This window comes from Streptopelia decaocto, assembly GCF_964273445.1.
Source record: "Streptopelia decaocto genome assembly, chromosome: 1".
Lineage (NCBI taxonomy): Eukaryota > Metazoa > Chordata > Aves > Columbiformes > Columbidae > Streptopelia > Streptopelia decaocto.
In genome coordinates this window covers 135,081,577-135,100,071 of record NC_138663.1, presented here as the reverse complement: position 1 = coordinate 135,100,071, position 18,495 = coordinate 135,081,577, and the positions used below count along the sequence as shown (strand labels likewise).

Sequence of the window (18,495 nt, the reverse complement as noted above, 5' to 3'; positions counted from 1 at the left end):
AAGATTAGATCCCTGCTCTCTTTTGTGTTTCAATGACAAGCATGTGTATATCTTCTCATCTTCTGTTTCTTGCTCCCTCAACTACTTAATGAATTGCAAAACTCCAATGCTGGCAATTCTCGCTGTGGGTTTTTTTGGTGTTTGTTTGGTCTTGTTTCGGTCTTTTTTTTTTTTTTAACAGATCTATGGTTCCTGGATCCATAAAGCTTGGAGATCAAAGAAGTTTAAGGTCCAAGTAGTTATAGTCACAAAATAACTTTCAAATTGGATCAAAGGTTGTAGCTAAGAAGATGAAATAAAGTTTTCATTATCTTTCTTTTTTAAAATTCTTTAAAAAATAAACTCTTTCAAAACTGCTAGGATATAACAGTTTGTGGTTGTTTTTTTGGTTGTTTGTTTTTAATTTGCCTCACCAATACTGTGATTCACTGACACTATGAGTGCTACAATGCTCCTGTCCCTGTCAATTTTCCTTCATCTCTTTGTATAGGCATCACCTTGTCATGACAGCACAAACTAGTTCCTCTCTTTGACAGAGAAATCAACTGTTAGTCTTGAATTTCCATCTTTTCTCATGTGACAATAAAGATGTCCATAGGTACCATGGAGACCTGTTTCTGTAATGTACAGATGCCAGTAAAATGAACATGTTTAGTCAATAAAGTTTTTCCATCTTCCACACAGAACAGAAAAACCTAAAAGTGAACCTCCAAAATCACTTGTCTATGTCAATCACTTGTCTATGTGATTCACAAAACAAATCCAATTCCTCCTTGGCTAAACATTAAAGATGTTAAATACAAACCTTTCAAAGAAATGAGAGAAATAAAGAAATTGTTTTAACCTTTTCAAAACTACTTTTTTCTCTAACTGGTGTCAGAGAGAACATAAAAAGCCAGTATAATTATTTTAGTTGGAGCTCATGATTCTTTGACTTTTTCTAACAGAAAAAAGTAGTATTGGGAGATATACTATCGATGTTTAAGCTTCCTGCCAGTCACATTATGTTGTGTCAGTCCTCAGTAAGACTCCCACTTTTAATCATAATTTGCATCATTATTGTAGGGTTTTCCATGAATCACAGAACACAGCTACTAAGAGCAGATATTCTCCTTTTAATGATAGATACAGGCACAAAATCCTCAGTAAATTCCTCTCCTCCTCATTAAGGCCTTTCCCCTTCATCAGGCTGGTCATCAGAGCATGAAGAAATGTTTCATAATCCTCTAATCTGGTGTCAAAACACCACTAGTGCCTTATTTTGCCAATGGAAAACCCGCGGCACGGAAAAGGCTGGTCTTCTGCTTGTATGCCCGTGGAGGAGGTAGCCGCACATGAGCACCCACCATCCCTTGCTCCCCGAGTGGCTTGTGAGCATCAGGAGGTGGCCGGCTCTCCAGCAATCCAGGCTGCCACACCTGGGAGGAGACCACCTCCTCAAAGTTTCTTTTACTTTCAGTTTTTAAGGGTGTAAAGAGCACTTGAGCAGGTATTCCTCCATCTCACCATAGCCAATAAGAAAATCATACATTTGCGTCACGTAAGAGGACATGTTTCTTTCTCTCAAAGTGAACCCTTAAACTCTTAAAACAAAAGCACACCTGACAGCACTGAGGATACAGCCAAGAATTTTCCTGCAGAAATTCTAAGGTTTAGCCCCAGTAAAAATAGATAGGAATCCAAGTCACAATAAGAAAACGAGTAGTATGAAGTCCACTTAGATCATCTGACATTGCAGCATCACCTTCAACTCCGCATTTGTTGGCATTTCTTTGAAACAATCTTCCCCCCAATCCTTCCCTTTAAAAACAAAAAAGGCATTCTGCTAATTGTTAGTAAGTTACAGAAGAGCATACAAACTTGGAAAGACAGGTCAAGAAACAAGTAGTAACACACCCTCTACGTAGAGTTCATCTAATCAAATTCTTCCATTGCGTAGTGGAATTATTTTACCAAATGAGCATTTTCCCTTTAGTTCCAAATAGCTGCTAAATAATTTTGAGACTTTTCTTGCACCATCTGACTTTGATTAGTTGTTTTTTGAAAAGAAAACTATTTGCTTAAAGAATGATACAACAAAGATCATTTTGTACAGAATCACGCTTCTGCTGGAGGAAAAACAGACTCATTTCTCCTCTAAATCACAGGCATCTTAAAACGTCGCATACAGAGTAACTTTGACACGCCTTGACGATTTATTGCTCTAAATTTCATCCACTCAGAAGTTTTTGCAAACGTATTTCCAATGTTACTGTCAACGAGAAATGTTCAAGTCTCTTGCTATGCTAATAAAGTAGCTTTTTCAAACTAAGTTGGTAACTAAAATAACATTATAGCTCAGATTGTATTTATTACCATTACACTAGATGACTTGTGTATCTAACACATTCTGTTCAAGAACTTATCCTGGAGAACTGAGTTTCCCTCCTTAAGTGGAAAAAAAGTTACAAAAGCCTTATCTTCCATGAAATTTTGAAACTTACCTAAAATTTAGACTGTCCCCTGGTATTTTTGGAAATATGTATCCCAGTATAAACCCTTTTTCTTTTAGCAGAGATCAGAATCACTGAATGTTGTTTTAAGAAAAAATTATGAGCATCACAACAAAGGAATGCAAAAAAGCTGCAGGAAAGCTTGAGTAAATGAAATAAATATGGATAGAACAGAACTGGCTTCCCCCCAAAACCCGAGTTTGTCGAAAGAACAAAGCACACACACAAACAGCATGTAAAACCCAAATTCAAAATACATTTATAAAAAAGGGACGAGGACACATGTTTTTTCTGTTTCAGCTTGAAAAATAAAGGGACACAGCAATGAGTCTTGCTGGCAAGCAGATAACTCATAGGCCCTGACCCTTCGACTCAACAGGAATTCAAACACAAAGCTCTTTTCATAGTGACCGTGCCATACATTCTCAAGATAAGGTGGTGAAATAAGGAGCAACAGAGAGGTGCCAAAAAGCTCAAACTGCAGAAACTGTGCATAGAAATTACGTTCACTAATTCCCCTCTATGCAGCTACACACCAAGTGCTGGCTGCAAAACTATTTCTTTCCAAATCGGAAGCCATGCAGCGTGCTTTCAGAAATAGGACTTGTCTCCCGAAGCAAGCAAAGGCAAAAGAGAGAGCAAGCAGCAAGGAAAGGACTATCCCTGCACATTTCTGTCTCGCTCAGAACTGAAGTGCACATCCGGACAAATAATCTGTAACACAATGAGCTCCGCAGAAGGATTGCTGTGGTAAAACGGAAGGGTTTTTAGAAACAACAAAAACAGCTACATTTCAAACAACATTTCAAATCTGGACTCACCATGAAAAAGCAACAGTTGCCTGAAGTTAGTGTGTTATTTTCTGCCCTGTTCCATTGCACTTTTGCCTAGTTGTCCAACACTTGGTAGCTCAGAGCTGCCACACAGAGGCCCCTTCCGTGATCTGGCTTATTTGCCTGTCAGTTTGAGTCTCAGCCTCTGTATGATGCAGCTGTGCACTTTGCTGAAGGTCTAATATCATTTCCATAAGCTTTCGCCCTGCCTGAAGCAAGCAGTTTGTTCTCCCTGCTCAATAAATACTCAAATCGCTTTTCTGGTACTCACAGGGATAAAGCTTTAAGTTGTTAAGGAGTTCTTACTAAGTAGTGGGTGGAGAACATAAGCTCAGAACAAGGAAACTCTGCGCATAATCAGAAACTGAGAAACTTCCTCCCTTTCCCCCAACCCCTCCTCTCGCCAGGCAAAGCTGCCAGTGCCTCCTTTACAGAAATTTAGGAATGTAAAGGGAGGACTCAAAGGGGCCCAGTCAGACAAGCCTTTCTCAATCAATTAGCTTGCAGCCATTACTTGTGACCCTGGGTCACACAACATAAGTGTGTGGGGTGTGCCTTTAGGGGCACACCAAAGCTACTTATTAAAACTTACATAACCAAAAGTGTTCAAAATCAAATAAACTCTGAGAGCTGGAAAATATTTTCCATGTACCACAGTTTTGCAGGAAGAAGAATTTTTGGTAAAGAAACATTACTTTGCCTTTCCAATAACTAGTCATTTGATGCAGGAAACTAACTTTTTCGAACTTAAAGAAATAGAGATTGAAATGTGAGATACACAAGCAGACTTTAAAGAGATATTTGCTTTACAATTGTGTAAAAACTAAATAATACCAGAATAAGCAATAATCGACAAAGCACCCGTTCATGTTTCATAAAATTAGACTATTGTCTGTAGCTACAAAGGAATTTATGTTTATAGGACTGTTTCATTAACTCATGTAGTTCAGCCCACATATTTCAGTCCTCTGCAAGAAATAAGTTATGAGCATTTGCATTCCATTCTTCATTTTAATACTCCAGTGTAACAAATCTAATAATTTTCTTCTAAAAAAGGTCTGGCGTAATTAAATACTGCAGTAAGTCATCCGACATTGAACACAGAGGGAGAAGAGGGTGTAACTTACCATGATTCCCACACGACAAGTATACACCCCTTGGTGTGAAGGAAAACTTCAAAAAGACCCTCGGCTTCATATCCTGCCAACCCAATGACATGGAGATGATGCCTTGGAAAAACCCATGAGGGCGTCCTGATTTCAAAAGCAGATCTATGACAACCCCTTTCTGGGCCAGACAAGATCAATGCACTGCAGGGGCGATGCACTTTAATCTCAAGGTGCATCGCAAAGCATCTTTAAGTAGGCTTATACATAGTTGAAAAAACGACAGTTCAGCCCAAACTTCGCTTACTTCTTAAGGTAACTGAGCAACAGCTATACAAAAGTTCCTAGAGGACTCAGAGAATACATAATAATATAGGAGAGTAGCAATAATGTATTGAAATTCATTGAAGATGTTGCAGACAACCTGGAATCTACATGTCTCTTCTCCATTAAAATCCTGGTCAGACTCTCTGAACAGGCAGCACATCTTGTGTTAGTTCAGACCTCCATTCCAGAGATCAGATTGCAGGATCAGGGCCACTAACTAAGTGCCCTGGGGTAAGGATTTTGCTCCTGTCTTGCACATAAAACAGCATTTAATAAATTAGGTCACATTTAAATCCTTGGAAAGCCCTGGCAGTAGAAATAACAATCATGGAAACTTTAATTTTCAATGAAAAAAATGGGCTCAGGATTAAGACGCAGAACTGGGATTTGGGATATTTGCATTCTGTTCCTATTTGTGTCTCAGAGTGCCCAAATGATCCAGGAGGTATTTTTTCATCTTTTGCATTTATGCCAAATATCACTTGGCTTACAGATGTAAAGCCTTTACGTTCCCAAAGTCCATAAATAAAAAAGTGAAAATAATATTCAATATATGGATCCTGTCAATATCGGTTCATGACACATGCTCTACATAGTGGGATTAAAGCAGTATTGACTATAAAATATTTACTGTCACAGGACTTGTGAGTAACTGAAAACAAGGAAACTATCTATATCAAATCTCCCAAAACATCACACAAATCCATTATGGGCTTCAACATACACAAAATCTCCAGGAGATAAATGCAAATTCATACACATGAATAATTATATACATTTCATTCTCTCTCCTTAGCCATCTAAATGTAAGGTTCCTGAAAAGCTGACAGGTTGGGCCCTTAAATCACAAGAGGTTGGAGTCTAATAGTAGAAACAAACAGAAAGACAGCACCTGTCGGTAGACAGGCTTTGTAGAGTGTTGTTCCCAGCAAGCATTAAGAAATGGAGAACTCCATGTTTGGCCAATCTTCATGAACTTCCAGGCTAAATCAGAGGAATTACCATTAATTTCGGGTTTCCTTTTAACCCACGGTGTCTAAAGCAAGATGCACCCCAAGCACTCTCCATGGATATACATTATAGATTCACACACCTTTCTTTTGGAAAAGTTGATATGGAAAATTTATGACACAAATAACAAAGAAATTTAAAGGATGTTTTTAATGTAGCTTAAAACAATGCTTCCACACTGGAAATAATAATAGAATAATGGCTCCTATTGGCACTGTTGAGTCCTCTGGCTAAGGGTTCTTCCTTTTCCTGAATGCTCGCTGTAAAATTACCCCTCCATTGGCTCCATTCCATTGTTGCCACATTTCAGCCAAGTAAAGGCAATGTGAGCCATTTCAAAATACTCTCTAATGAATAAAGATGCAAATCTAGGAGAGGATCATGGTCCTCAAATCTAAGATGATAGCCAGAAATACATAAAACTTCTTTAGCATTCTCAGGGTGTTCTCCTATGAGCAAGACTATTTTTAATTAATGAAAGTAAACACCACCTTAGCACTTCCATTTTTACATTCTAATAAGGATCAGCCCAGGATAATGTCAGTTTTTACATGTTTTTCCACATTCTGCTCTTTCTTCTCAAAAGTCACAAGTTTTGGAAAGATCTACTTTAATTAGCCACTTTTTTTTTTCTTTCTATCTATTGCATGTTCGTTCACACCACCAAGGAAATGCTCACCTAGGGCACATGCATCTTCCTCCTTGCGCTGAGATATTTTCACACTCACTAACTCAGAGGTAGCAAGGAGATGAAATATGCAAGTATTATGCAAACATTGCCTTTGCCTATGCTGATCTTCAGGCCTGGAATACACCCAGTTCAATGGGATCAATATATGATTCATCCTACATTAATGAATCTTTTGAGAATAAAAGGGATTTTTTGCTATTTGGGCTATTGTTTTTCCACATAACACAGGTTATAAAAGGCAAAATGTGTAACATTAATTCACATAACTAGCCTTCCTCCTCTGTTACATTCTTAAATGAAAATACATTCATTTTAGTTAGAAGGATAAAAAAGCTATGTGCAGAACACTTGTGGTAGAATGTGTAAAGTTCACAGTGCTTACTCAGTAAGACGTTCATAGCTTAAGTTGTGCTCCAAACAATCTACATAAAAAACTACATCTTCTTTAAGAAATCAAAACAAAACTAATTCCAGAATTAAACAAAAAAAAAAAAAAAAAAAAAAAGGAAAAGCTTGCAAATATACTACAGTACTTTGAAACAGATCTTCCACTCTTTAAGCCTCCTTCCCCTGCCTCCTCCCACCCCCTTTTCCTTTCAGGAAACAAAACTCAAGAAGAGAAAGAGAGAGAGAGTCAAAAGGTTACAGCCGGCTTGTAAGTGCAAAGAACGTGAGAGGCCCATTCTTCCCCTTAACACCTGACATCCCAGGGTACATTTTCTTCAGCACCGACTCTGGCAGATTAGGCATGCAGCTCCTATTGATAATGGAAGCTGTGCATCTCATTCTCCATGCACAGCTACTTCAAGTCCTCCTCCTACCCCTGCCTCTATAAATTGTTCTCCCTCCTGCTCCACAATTACAAACTTAATTACTGGAAATTTGCATTCTGTCACTATTAGACCCAGGTAAATACCTTGTCTGAGTCCTGGATAATATGTAACAATTAATTCCTGGAACTCTAAAGTTTGAAAAAGTTGCAGCAAAATCAGGAAAATTAGGTATTTATTCTTAATTACAAACAAAAGCCAAGAGAGAATCCTATCCAAAGCTAAAAATTCTTTAAGCCTTGTAATTAAAAAAAAAAAAATAAAAATCCTGATTGAAAACCTTTGTGACAGTGTTACAACATCAATGCTACCAATCCTTGGCCACTCAGAATACACAGGTTTACATGATTTTCCACAGCTTAGTGAAGTAGGTGAAACACATCTCAGGCACATTTGTTACAGCTACAGAACAATGAAGGTGAAAAAGCTAGAGAGAAATAAGAGAAATACTAAATTACCAAAGTCTTTCCTACACTTCTGCTAGCATGAAGCCCCCTGTGCTTATAGTCAGATGTGGCTGAGATCTACTTGCTTGGCTGATGCTGTAGGAACGAGGAAACAATTATCTCTAATTAGGTGCACAAAATGGAAAAGGACTGAGAACAAAGCTAATTCTAAACACCAGAAGTCTTCAGGCAAAAACACAAAACAGAAAAAAACTTGATTATGGTAGAAAACGTGGAGTTCACAAAAATCAACATCTAACTAGCTGCAACGAAAAGTAGGAGGAGAAAGTGAGACATTTTGATTGCTTGGACTTTCATACTACTAATAAATGCTATGATCTAATTTAAAGATAACTTCCTTTCAAAAAGAGATCCAAGCTACAAGGTGAAGTTGAGTAAAAACTTCAAAAATTAATAAACAAAACTGGAGAATTGAGATCATGGCAGAAAATGTGAAGTCTTTGCTGTTTGGGCTACCTCTGTTAGTGTGGTAGCTCTGGGATGTTGCTCAACAGCTGTCACCAAGAAACATCAGTCCTTCCTTCCTCTCATCCCTCACCTACCCCATCCTAAAAACCAGTCAAGTGTTTTCTTTTGCATATACAAAACACTTGAGCAAGTTTTGGTTGTTTTTGTTGTGCGTTTTGTTTTTTGTTTCTTTTCCAGTAGGATGAATACTGTAAGGTTTGTTTCTTGAATTTTGCAAATGCCTTACGTCAGTAGCTACTAAGAGAGAATTGTCACAAATACTACAGGAGGAACCTGAGAAGAAAAAACAAAGATCAAACAGGCAAATGAAAATTCTGGCAACTGGTAGCCAGGTCTCCAGAAACATAGAGAGATAACTCAAATTTTTAGGACTCAAATGTGTGAAAAGTCCAATGAGAAGATCTCAAAGAAGGTTTAAAGGAGGATTGCAGAAACCTGCACCTCCTTTGAATAAGATTTTATAATCAGCAGGATAAGGCTTTCCTGAAGAAATTGGTTCTTACAACTTGTTTAGGTGCACTGTGGTAAAATAATTGCTTCTGCTGGTGCGATTTCCAGGAAATGAAAACAAGTGGGTTTTCAGTTTGTCATCTGGTACTTCACTGAAGTACTAAGGTAGTTATTTCTTTCTTTTTTTTAAAGTCACCTGGGTCTTAGAAGTACAAGCAAATAGACAGAGAATGCAGTCATTCCAGAAACAAGCATTAAATGAGAGTTTAATGAGGTCTGTCCATCACCTCACCAGTAACCATCCAGGTACAACCCCAAAAAACTCAATAGATTTGCCTGTTGGCCAGGACACTTGGATTCATTTTTTCTGTTCAGGTGTGAGGCAACCTAATTTTGATGACATAAACCAGACCAGATGATCACTATTTTACTTTAGCAGTATTTCTATGTGTAAAACATGTTCCTATAAAACAATTCTAGTGCCAAAAAGATCCTGATGGGACAGATACAAAAATTAATTCCAGTATGCCTGTCAATATAACAACAATATAATGTTTGTATCCAAATACTGTGCCAGGCTGATTAGGGGGAAATGAAAGAGTGTTAGGTGTATATAAGTTGGGGAAAGTTTAGAAAATAACTCTAGCCTTGCATGTCCAGTCACAGCCTGCCATAAAAAATGGAGTATCTAGCTCTACTTGATGTGAATGAAGACTTCCTAAAGCACGGAATCATAGAATCACAGAATGTTAGGGATTGGAAGGGGCCTCGAAAGATCATCTAGTCTAATCCAGAACACCCTACCTCTTTGGTAGAGATCTGGAGATCCTGCATCCTCACACAAAGCTCACTGCATTAATCCATTCATGTCTGCAAACCCTACCCCATGTTGCCAACACAAACAAGCAGTAAATCTGTTCCTGAAAGAATTTGAATGTCCTAAAAAACGTTACAGAAGTTTTAAAATTTAAACTCATGATATATATATGAAAAAAAATGAACAGGTAAAATCTTTTTCTGCAGTTTTCCACATCAGCATTTAACATGTGCTTTCAGAATAAAAGTCTGGAATACTGTTACTTACAGCACATCTAGGCACACTCCCCTGACAGAAAGCTACCGGGGAAAAAAGGCTTGGCAATACTTGCTCCTATTTATTTTTTCTAAAGTTAATGCTACTTCTTTATCTGTGAAGTTATGGGTTTTGGTTATGATTTTTTTTTTTTTTTGGTGTCATGAAAAACATGATCTTGCTGACGCTTCTCAGTTAAAAATGAGTTCTCAGTAGAAAAATATCCCTCAAGTAGAATCTCTCTCTCTTACTAGGGAATGCTCCAGTAGTCAACTTCAATTTGCCTTAAAGACAAAAAGGCATCTCTCTAGAGATAAAAATCAATCCCCAAACTGTCAGCAGCAACATACAAAGTTTAGAAATGTGCTTAATTCAGCACAAACAAATGCTTGTAAATTGTCAATCCAATATGTGAGAAGTCACTCTTCCATTAAATAAAATCATGAGCTAAACAAAAAAAATAGAAAGGGGACAAAGACACCACAAGCAGATATATTTTATCCACATGATATCTATCAAGCACACTAGTACAGAATACTAACAGATTACTGATTATGCTTAATATTGTTTTAATTGCTATTAATTTTTTTTAAAGATTTTCCTTACTGTTGTGTTCAAGTGCATGCAAAAGCACACCTTCTCCATGCAGCTTGGCAACATGCAGCAGTTTGGGGCTCCATCAACTCAGATTTGCAATTTTAAGGTGATCCACACTCCATGGCAAGGAAATCAGTTTTCCAGCTTGGAGACATCATCACAAAACACAACAACTGCACAAACAACTCAGGTCATTGTTGGCTACAGATGTGCAGCAGGCATGCCCTTTTCTCCTTCTCCTCTCAGGGCCTGTGCAACATTAGGAAACCACAGGTAGAAGTTCTTGCCTTTTCTTCTGCACATCATGGTACCCATGGAAACTGCTAACACCCTTCTGCCTTCCCAAGGCACCCCTGCCTCCACCCAGCAGCAGCCTGATGTGCTGGAAGCTGCCTCCACACCCATTGCAGAGCAAAGACAAAGTGCAGGGTCTGGCTGGGTGGCATGTGGGCAGGCAAGGTGACCTTCCCCATCTGGCCATCCCGTCCGCAGCCACCCCTCCACCTCTGGCGAAAGGCATGGGACTTTTTGGTGGGTTTAGTGCAGGCTTGTACCACACTCTTGGATCCCATTGATCAAAATGGACAGGACAGAGACAGAATGCACCAACAAAAGGAATAATATAGCAGTGACAACTGTTACGGTGACTTTTCCCCATCCCCCAAAGATAATGACAACTTTGACTTTTCTATAATGTGTTTCCTACCCTAGTAGATAACGCCACAATGATTTACACTTGTAAGAAAGAAGAAAAGTCTTGAAACATGCTCAACATTTGAACAGAGCTCTACCTCAGATCTCCTTAATCTTCTATGAGACAACTTAATCTTTCTGTACCCCAGTTTCTGATCTGTAAAATCTCTGTTTAGAGTATAAGTTGTTCCAAGCATGGACTTCATTATCATATAGGTTTTATGCAGTAACTAGTAAAAGCCTTTAAGTTTTGTTCTCAGATGTGGCCGTAAACATCAGAGAGACCTGAAACAAAAAAGTGCTATTCAGTGGAAAGTAGTAGGTGTTTTGCAAAAAGTAGGGTTTATTTTACCTAAAAAAAAAAAACCCAACCCTGCAATAACCAAAAAATAAAAAACTGCCTCCTCAGAAAGGATCTAAACCAGACTCAAAGATCAAGTTTCAGTGATTTTTGCAGTGCTACGACAAAATATCCATATGTGTTAAAAATGGAAGGACATGTTCTACAGTATTGAAAAATCCATGATAAATCAATTAAAATATGAAACCATAAAAAAATTTGAAACGATGAAGTGAATGGACAATAAAAAAATTTTTAAAATAACAATAAAAAAAAGGAAGGTTCTATACAACAAAAAGGCAAGTGAGGGAACCATCAAAGCAAGATCAGTAATAACCAGACAACAAAACAGTACTATTTGAGGGTTCTTTTGTGAAAATGTAAAAAAAAATAGAGATCCACTGTAAGAAAGACATGACCATATGTCATTACTATGCTTTTATGTTATTTTCTGTGAGCACAGAAACACCCTGAATTGTGAACTTTTACATAGATAAGGAAAGAAGGAAAAAACCACAGCTAACAAGAAAGACAAAAGTTGCCATCTTTCTGCCATTACTTTCAGAGGTAACAATACAGTCAGATTTCCACACACTGACACAACACGTCATGCAATTTCACATACAAGGTTATAAGTGCCAGAAAAAGAACGCCTATTGATACTCTCTGCATTGCTTTATTATAAAGCTTTCTATGGAGATTACTAAGGACTGGGAAAGGGGAGGGGGGGCGGAAATCCTGATTTATCTTGAAAATCAAAAAAGTCCAGGCTATTTGCAGCTGATACTTCAAAATGGTCAGAAATCTTTTCATCACTACTTTACTAAATAAATTTTCTGATACACAAGATCAAAGGCAAAGATTAGCTTGGGAATCCAGCCATAATTTATTTTGGCAGTGTGCATATGTTAGTAGATTCTTTTGGTCCTCCATAGGATTAACATGAGTTTCCAGAGATTGCATGGGGTTCATACAAAAGTCTGAAAGTGCAAAGCTATATTTCTTAGTTTACTCACCTAGTAAAGTGAACTAGAACAGCTGAACTACCTTACATTCAAAATTAAGACTGTCAACTGTTACAGATGAGAGTAACAATTCGCAATCACAGGTACTAGTGATTTCTCTCCTTAGCAGGTTCCCTCTTCCAGATGGTACACCATCACCAGAGTTCTCACTGTAACAGTTCTTAATATCAAAAATCTTTCTCCAAAATGAACATATAATTTATTTTCTTAGTTGAATTACTAGTTATTACTGTAACTATTTTTCATTGACTGTAGGTTTTCATAACACTGAACCATTTATTTATTGTTTAAAGAGCAGTTACTTTTCTGCCCTGTTCACAGAAGACACTGGTTGTTGCTCAGGTCCACAATATATATGTCGCTATTTTCAGTGGTCCAAAGCTGACAACCGTGCAAGTTCAGGCTAAAAGGCCAAATAAATGGGGGTCTTGGGCATAAACCGCATACCACATTCTGCCCTTAGAAGGCAGTGATGTATTTTGGTTAAGTCAAGCAGGGCAGTCCATACTGCCTAGAGTGCTTGTTGCTGTCTGCATACACATTCAAGCCTTATGTCATATTTTCAGTCTTTATATCCAAGCTAGAACCTCTCTGATTTTATAAGCGTGGAGGCTGTCACCTCTTGCAGTATCAGGAGCTGCAGTCCTAGGCACAGGGCTACCAGATTTGAGTGAGTAGTTGGCAAGGAGTTACCAGTATTCAACGGTTTTGTTTTAATGCCTTTGGAGGATAATTCCTCATTCTGCAGGCCAGGCTGTGTCCATGTCCCATGTGTTGAGGAACTGACAGATGGGGCACTCCGTGGGCAGCTTGTGAGCAGGGTATGATCACAATTTGCAGCAATGCTGCTGCAGAGTGAGCCGAGGGGAATGTACAGCTGGGACCTGCAGCCATTCTGCTGGCAGCCTCCAAGGAACCTGCTGGACTTTTCTTTCAGCAGCCAGGGAGCCGAGTTACCCTGAAAAACTGGATCCTGCCAGTGGTCTTAAGCGCAGGATTAGCAACCATATCTCAGCTGCTGGCAAACCATTTACAGCTCCAGAGTTGTAGTCTGGCCATCCCTAGGTTAAGTTACATTACCAAGGTATTGCCAGTAAAAGGAAGAAAGAAAGAAAGCCTGTGCTCGCCCTCTTTCTAGTACCACTTTTACATCACACCCCTTCACAGTGTGCAGTCTGCTCATCAAGTGTGCTGGACGCTACATCAAGTGTGGGGACTGCGACCCTAAAACCCTACCCTAAAGGCTTATGAGGAAAACAGGCTGAAGAGCTCCTGAGGGAAATCCTTGCCTGGGCTTGCTCAGGGGTAACTAGGAGGCTGCTGTGCTTTCCCTGTCCACTGCATGAGAACCAGACAGCGTCTGAACAATTACTGTTTGATTTGGGTTAAGAGTCAGACACCACCTGGGGCAACAGCCAGACTGCAACCAGGGATACTATTTCCAGAAACACAAATGACAGGTGGGAATGTGCTAATGGTAACATTCAGGGCACCACTGTGTTGCAGTCCGAACCATTAAAACACAAGCATGCAGCATTATTCAAGGTGATTTTTTTGTACTGGAGTATAGCAATGTTGAGAGCAGAGTTTATCTCCAAATCCCCTGATTTTTCACAATAGCTTATGATCCCATGCTCAGGGATGTAAATACTGCCTTACTTTCTGTGCGGTTCAAATTTTAGTCTGTCAGATAAATGTGCACCACATAACCGAGCGAGAGAACATGAAGGCAGTGAAAGGGGGCTGCTGCACATTTGGGAAAGGGAGTTACTTTCAAAACTCCATCATTTCAGTCATGGCTGTGATGCTGGTTTATTTTGTTACCTGATTTTAGAAGGGGGAATAACTGCAGCAAGTCATTGGTGACTCCAGGAATGCAAAGCTCTGGAGGAAAAAAAAAGTTCTGCTCTGATTTCTGGAAGTAAACATGCTCTATGCAGGACCTTCATTTCCTCTCTATCAGTAAGGACAATACATAGGTGGACAAAAACTGCTCTCTAAAGAGACCAAATGTTTTGTTAAACAGACTCAACTCCATCAAATGAACCTATTTTTTCTGCTTAGCAGACAACCACAGACAACCAAACATTTGTCATTGCTGCGTAACTTCTAATTTGGACAATATATTTTATCACCTTTGACTGCCTGGCTTAAAACACTAGGTAGGTACAATACCCATTTCTTAATTTAGTGCTACTTCAGTGACCCTGTTCATGCTGAATGGGCTGATGGCTTCAAGTTCATGACGTTATTTCCACCCTGCTTGAATGACTGAAACTTCGCAAACAGAACAACAAAACAAGAAATAAACTTCTTAAATGCAAGACTTTGGGGAAGATAATAACCCATAATAAACTTTCTGAAATTATTATGATCTGGGAACAATTCCAGGTCTAGGAAGAGCAAGTGTTACTATGCTTCTATAATGAATAGAATTTCAAAAGCCTATTCACAAACCAGTATATTTTTAATATGTAAGCAGCACAAATTTATACCCTTTCTGAGCCCAACAGAGCAAACATGCATGCTGGGCATGGGCCTGAGAAAGTTCTGTCATTAAGGAATACAGGCTCCGTCTCTCTCTCTTTTCCAGTGCAATCCCTCAACTGGAGTGGTAATTTGTTATCTAACACCTCAGAATATCAGGTTATTGCTTAGTGAAGTTTCTTTTCCTGTTTATGTCTGTAGGAAAGCCAAAGTGATTTCAGAGTTTAAAATGCCCTGGGGGCATTCAAAATGCCCTGTGAAAGCCCTGAAGAGTGCACTTCTTTAGCCACAGCTCTGGTCTAGCATTGCAAGATGCACAGCAAAATTCCACATGACATTACAAACGTGCCCTAAACTCTGACCCAGGGGGATCATCTCTAAGGTTGAGAGGGCACTTCAGCCTCCATTCCTCCACAGACCTTTGGCTCTCTGCTGAGGCTACAGACCAGGGTGCCAATTAGTGCCAGCTGATTGCTTTTCTGATGCACACAACTCTCCAGGAACCGGACTGAAGCTACCAACTCATTTCATATAGGTCATTGGATGTTAACAACTTTGCAAGAGATTGGACCAAGGCCCAATCTGGATTAGAATTTAGCAGGAAGGTCCTGTATCGCAGTGCCTCTCCGACCTCACTCCTGTGTGTAATTTTAATATAGCTACTTCTAGGCTGCAAATTGACTGGTTTCAGAGAGAGGGGTGTTAGAAAACTCCAGAAGCAAGTACATTTACAAAGACTCCTGTAAAGTGTTATTGGGAAATTAAACTGTGCCTTGCCCCCTTAACCTTTTGCTACATAGACTGCATTTAAAGGATTTCATTAGGGCCAGAGGCCATAGCTTACATTTCTGTTGCTAAGTGAAATGATTCATGGAAGAAATTGGCTTAATTTGGGATTCCAATAAAATAGAACCGGGGAGTTAACAAAGATTTAGCCACTTAAAAATTTTTAATATACGAATGGGAATTTGTGTTTTGTTTTAGAACACGAAAAAATACATAATTATAAAGTCATCTACGTTCTATTGTAACAAGCCCACTTCTGCAAAACTGTAAGAAAAAGGAGTAGGAGATTCTTATTTGAAAAGTACATATTAATTTAGGCCATAGGATACCTTCAGTAGTTAAATGTTCACTGCTGTTGGTACCATGAAGTGTATTCTGCAGTATGACAATGTATGTATTCCTTAAGCTGCAATCATTGATTTTACTAGCTAGTCTTCTGCCAAATACTTATTTTAGATCCTACTTAGTTTATTATAGTGCCAGTGACTACCACTGGGACAACCACCCTGTGATGATTTATTTTCCCCTACATTCTCATTCCTAATGCTGCTGTGGAATGGAAGTGGGATGCAGACAGCATGTGCAGTCTAGAGACTTTAGGAAGGAGAAAAAAATCATATCATGCTTCAGAACTAAGCTTCTCCAAAGAACTTCACTGCCTCAGCCTTAGCGAAGTTGCAAGAGGTGTAATAACTTTTTTTAACCACAACGTTAAATGAGTACAACTGCAGCGTACATGCAATTATGTCTGGTGTAAGACAACATCATACCTGCATCCATAGCAAGGGAACTGTATTTATAGGTCACAGCAGTTGCTAAAACTGTATTATTTTGATATGCAGCCAGAGCTGCCACTATTATATAATGAAGGTGTTACAAAGTTTTTTTGTATCTAATCCAGGTCAGACACATCTGCACTCTGGAGGTATGTAAACACTCAGCAAAAATAGAAGGATATCAGCTCAGCAGTGTCAGCCACTGGAGGTGCTCCATTTCCTTGACTCTCGCTCATCTTTGACAGATCACTGTAATGCAATAGCTCAAAGGAGATAGGAAACAGGAGACTGAGACACCCCACTGGGCTCCACTGAGTTTCACAGGTGCTAGCAGCAAGAAACACAGTAAACTTAAAAACTAGCATGACAAGAAGTACCATGTTCGAGGTATATATGCTATGTTGTATGAAGAGTAATAATATAGTGGATCTCCTACTGGAGAACAGCTGTACAGTCAAGCTTTATGTTGAAGAGTTAAGTTGGCTAAACTAGTAAAAAAACCCAGTTTTATGTAGTGTGGGCCACATGCAGAAGGGCATGAGAAAGCAGTTGGGGCCTTTTGTGTTCCTCTTGCTCCTGACACTTAAAGCATCCCACCACCAGGTGAAAACGGAAGCCGCACCCTGCTTGTATTAGGGCCAGGTTACAGACAGCTCAAAGGGACACATGAAAACTGCGACATTATCTTTGCAGTAATCCTGTCCATTTCAGCATGACACAGTTGCTGGGAATCTTAGACTTTACAAGTGGAGCTGAGTCTGCACTTTGTGGCACCTGACATAACCACTTCGCTGCTGACTCAAGATGCTGTCCAAACTTTTTACATCTATTTGTACAGGTTCAAATGCCTACACTAAGGTATCAGGCAATAAAGAATGAAAATCAAAAGGATATTACTCATGTTTCTTGAAGACTTTGCTGAGGAGAGCTGTTCCAATGCCTTTTATACAGAGAGAAGACACAGTAATTGTCATGCTGAATTGCAGACTTCAGGACTGGTCTTCACGGGAGAAGACCACCTGTGTTCTTGGATATTTGTACTTTACAAGGAGGACTTCACAATATCATAATTAAGAGGGGCCTCTTGCTGCCAGATCACATTCTATGTATAATCCAGAGCTCTATCTACTAAGAAATAAATTAAATCAAATCAATGAGTACCTTCTGGTACATAGGTAGGAAGAGACTACTTATAGAAAATAATTTGTTGTAAGAGAAAGCTGAACAAATTCCTGTTAGAGGAATGAAATTTTTAACATAAAGAATAAAAGTTGATTAAAACTGCCTGTTTATGGACATGGCAGATAAATCCTGAAAGTCTTTAAGTCAAGCCTGATCATCTTTTTAAAAACATCCAACAGAAGGGATGAGCTTGAGACAGCTTTATTTAGTGTGGCACTATGGCCTTTGGTAGGTCATGGGGTCAGAGAATATCAGTCACGAGGGTTGCCTTTTCTGATGGCTTTAATCTTTGAAACCTTCCAGTGAAACTGTGTGACCCACAGTCAGCAAAACACATGAAAAATGGCCCAAGTGCATATTTGGTTGCACGCCACATCATAAATTACCAAAAGGACTATTCTGACCCATGAGTTTTCACTGGAATTAACCAAGAAAAAAAAAATGAGGTGACATTGTTCCCACTGTCAGCACTGCCTATCAGCAGACATCACCACCATGAGTTGATGCTCCCCGTCCCCCAGCCAGGTCTCTGCCCCTGGGAGTGCCTGCTCACCTCTGCCAGACCAGCCACTGCTGCTGCATGGACAAGCAGCTTGTCAGTCCGTCACGTTTCAATCTGATGGCCAGAGGGGCAGGTGGCCCTTCCTCACTGCCCATCCTCACGGCTTCTTGAAATCCCCCTCACCAAGCTCCCCAAACAACTCATTTGTAAAGTGCCAGCACTAACACCTGACTGCCTTTTGGAGTGGGAGGCATAAATGGTGGCAACTATCTGTGTTTGACCCTGCAGGAGAACAGGGGACTTCAGGAAGAAAAGACCAAGGACCCATTGGATCAGGAACACATTCAGAAAATGTTTCAA

General features: G+C 39.3%; 1 protein-coding gene across 10 annotated transcripts in view; it reads right to left on the bottom strand.

Moving 5' to 3' along the window:
- Nucleotides 1-3,590, bottom strand: part of LOC309441175 (uncharacterized protein) — a 262,238-nt gene extending 258,648 nt beyond the window's left edge. For all 10 annotated transcript variants that reach the window (XR_014184329.1, XR_014184330.1, XR_014184331.1 and 7 more), the window contains exon 1: nt 3,314-3,590. The gene's annotated coding sequence lies outside the window, so the exon portion shown is untranslated. The remainder of the gene's footprint in view (nt 1-3,313) is intronic.
- Nucleotides 3,591-18,495: the final 14,905 nt, after the last annotated feature.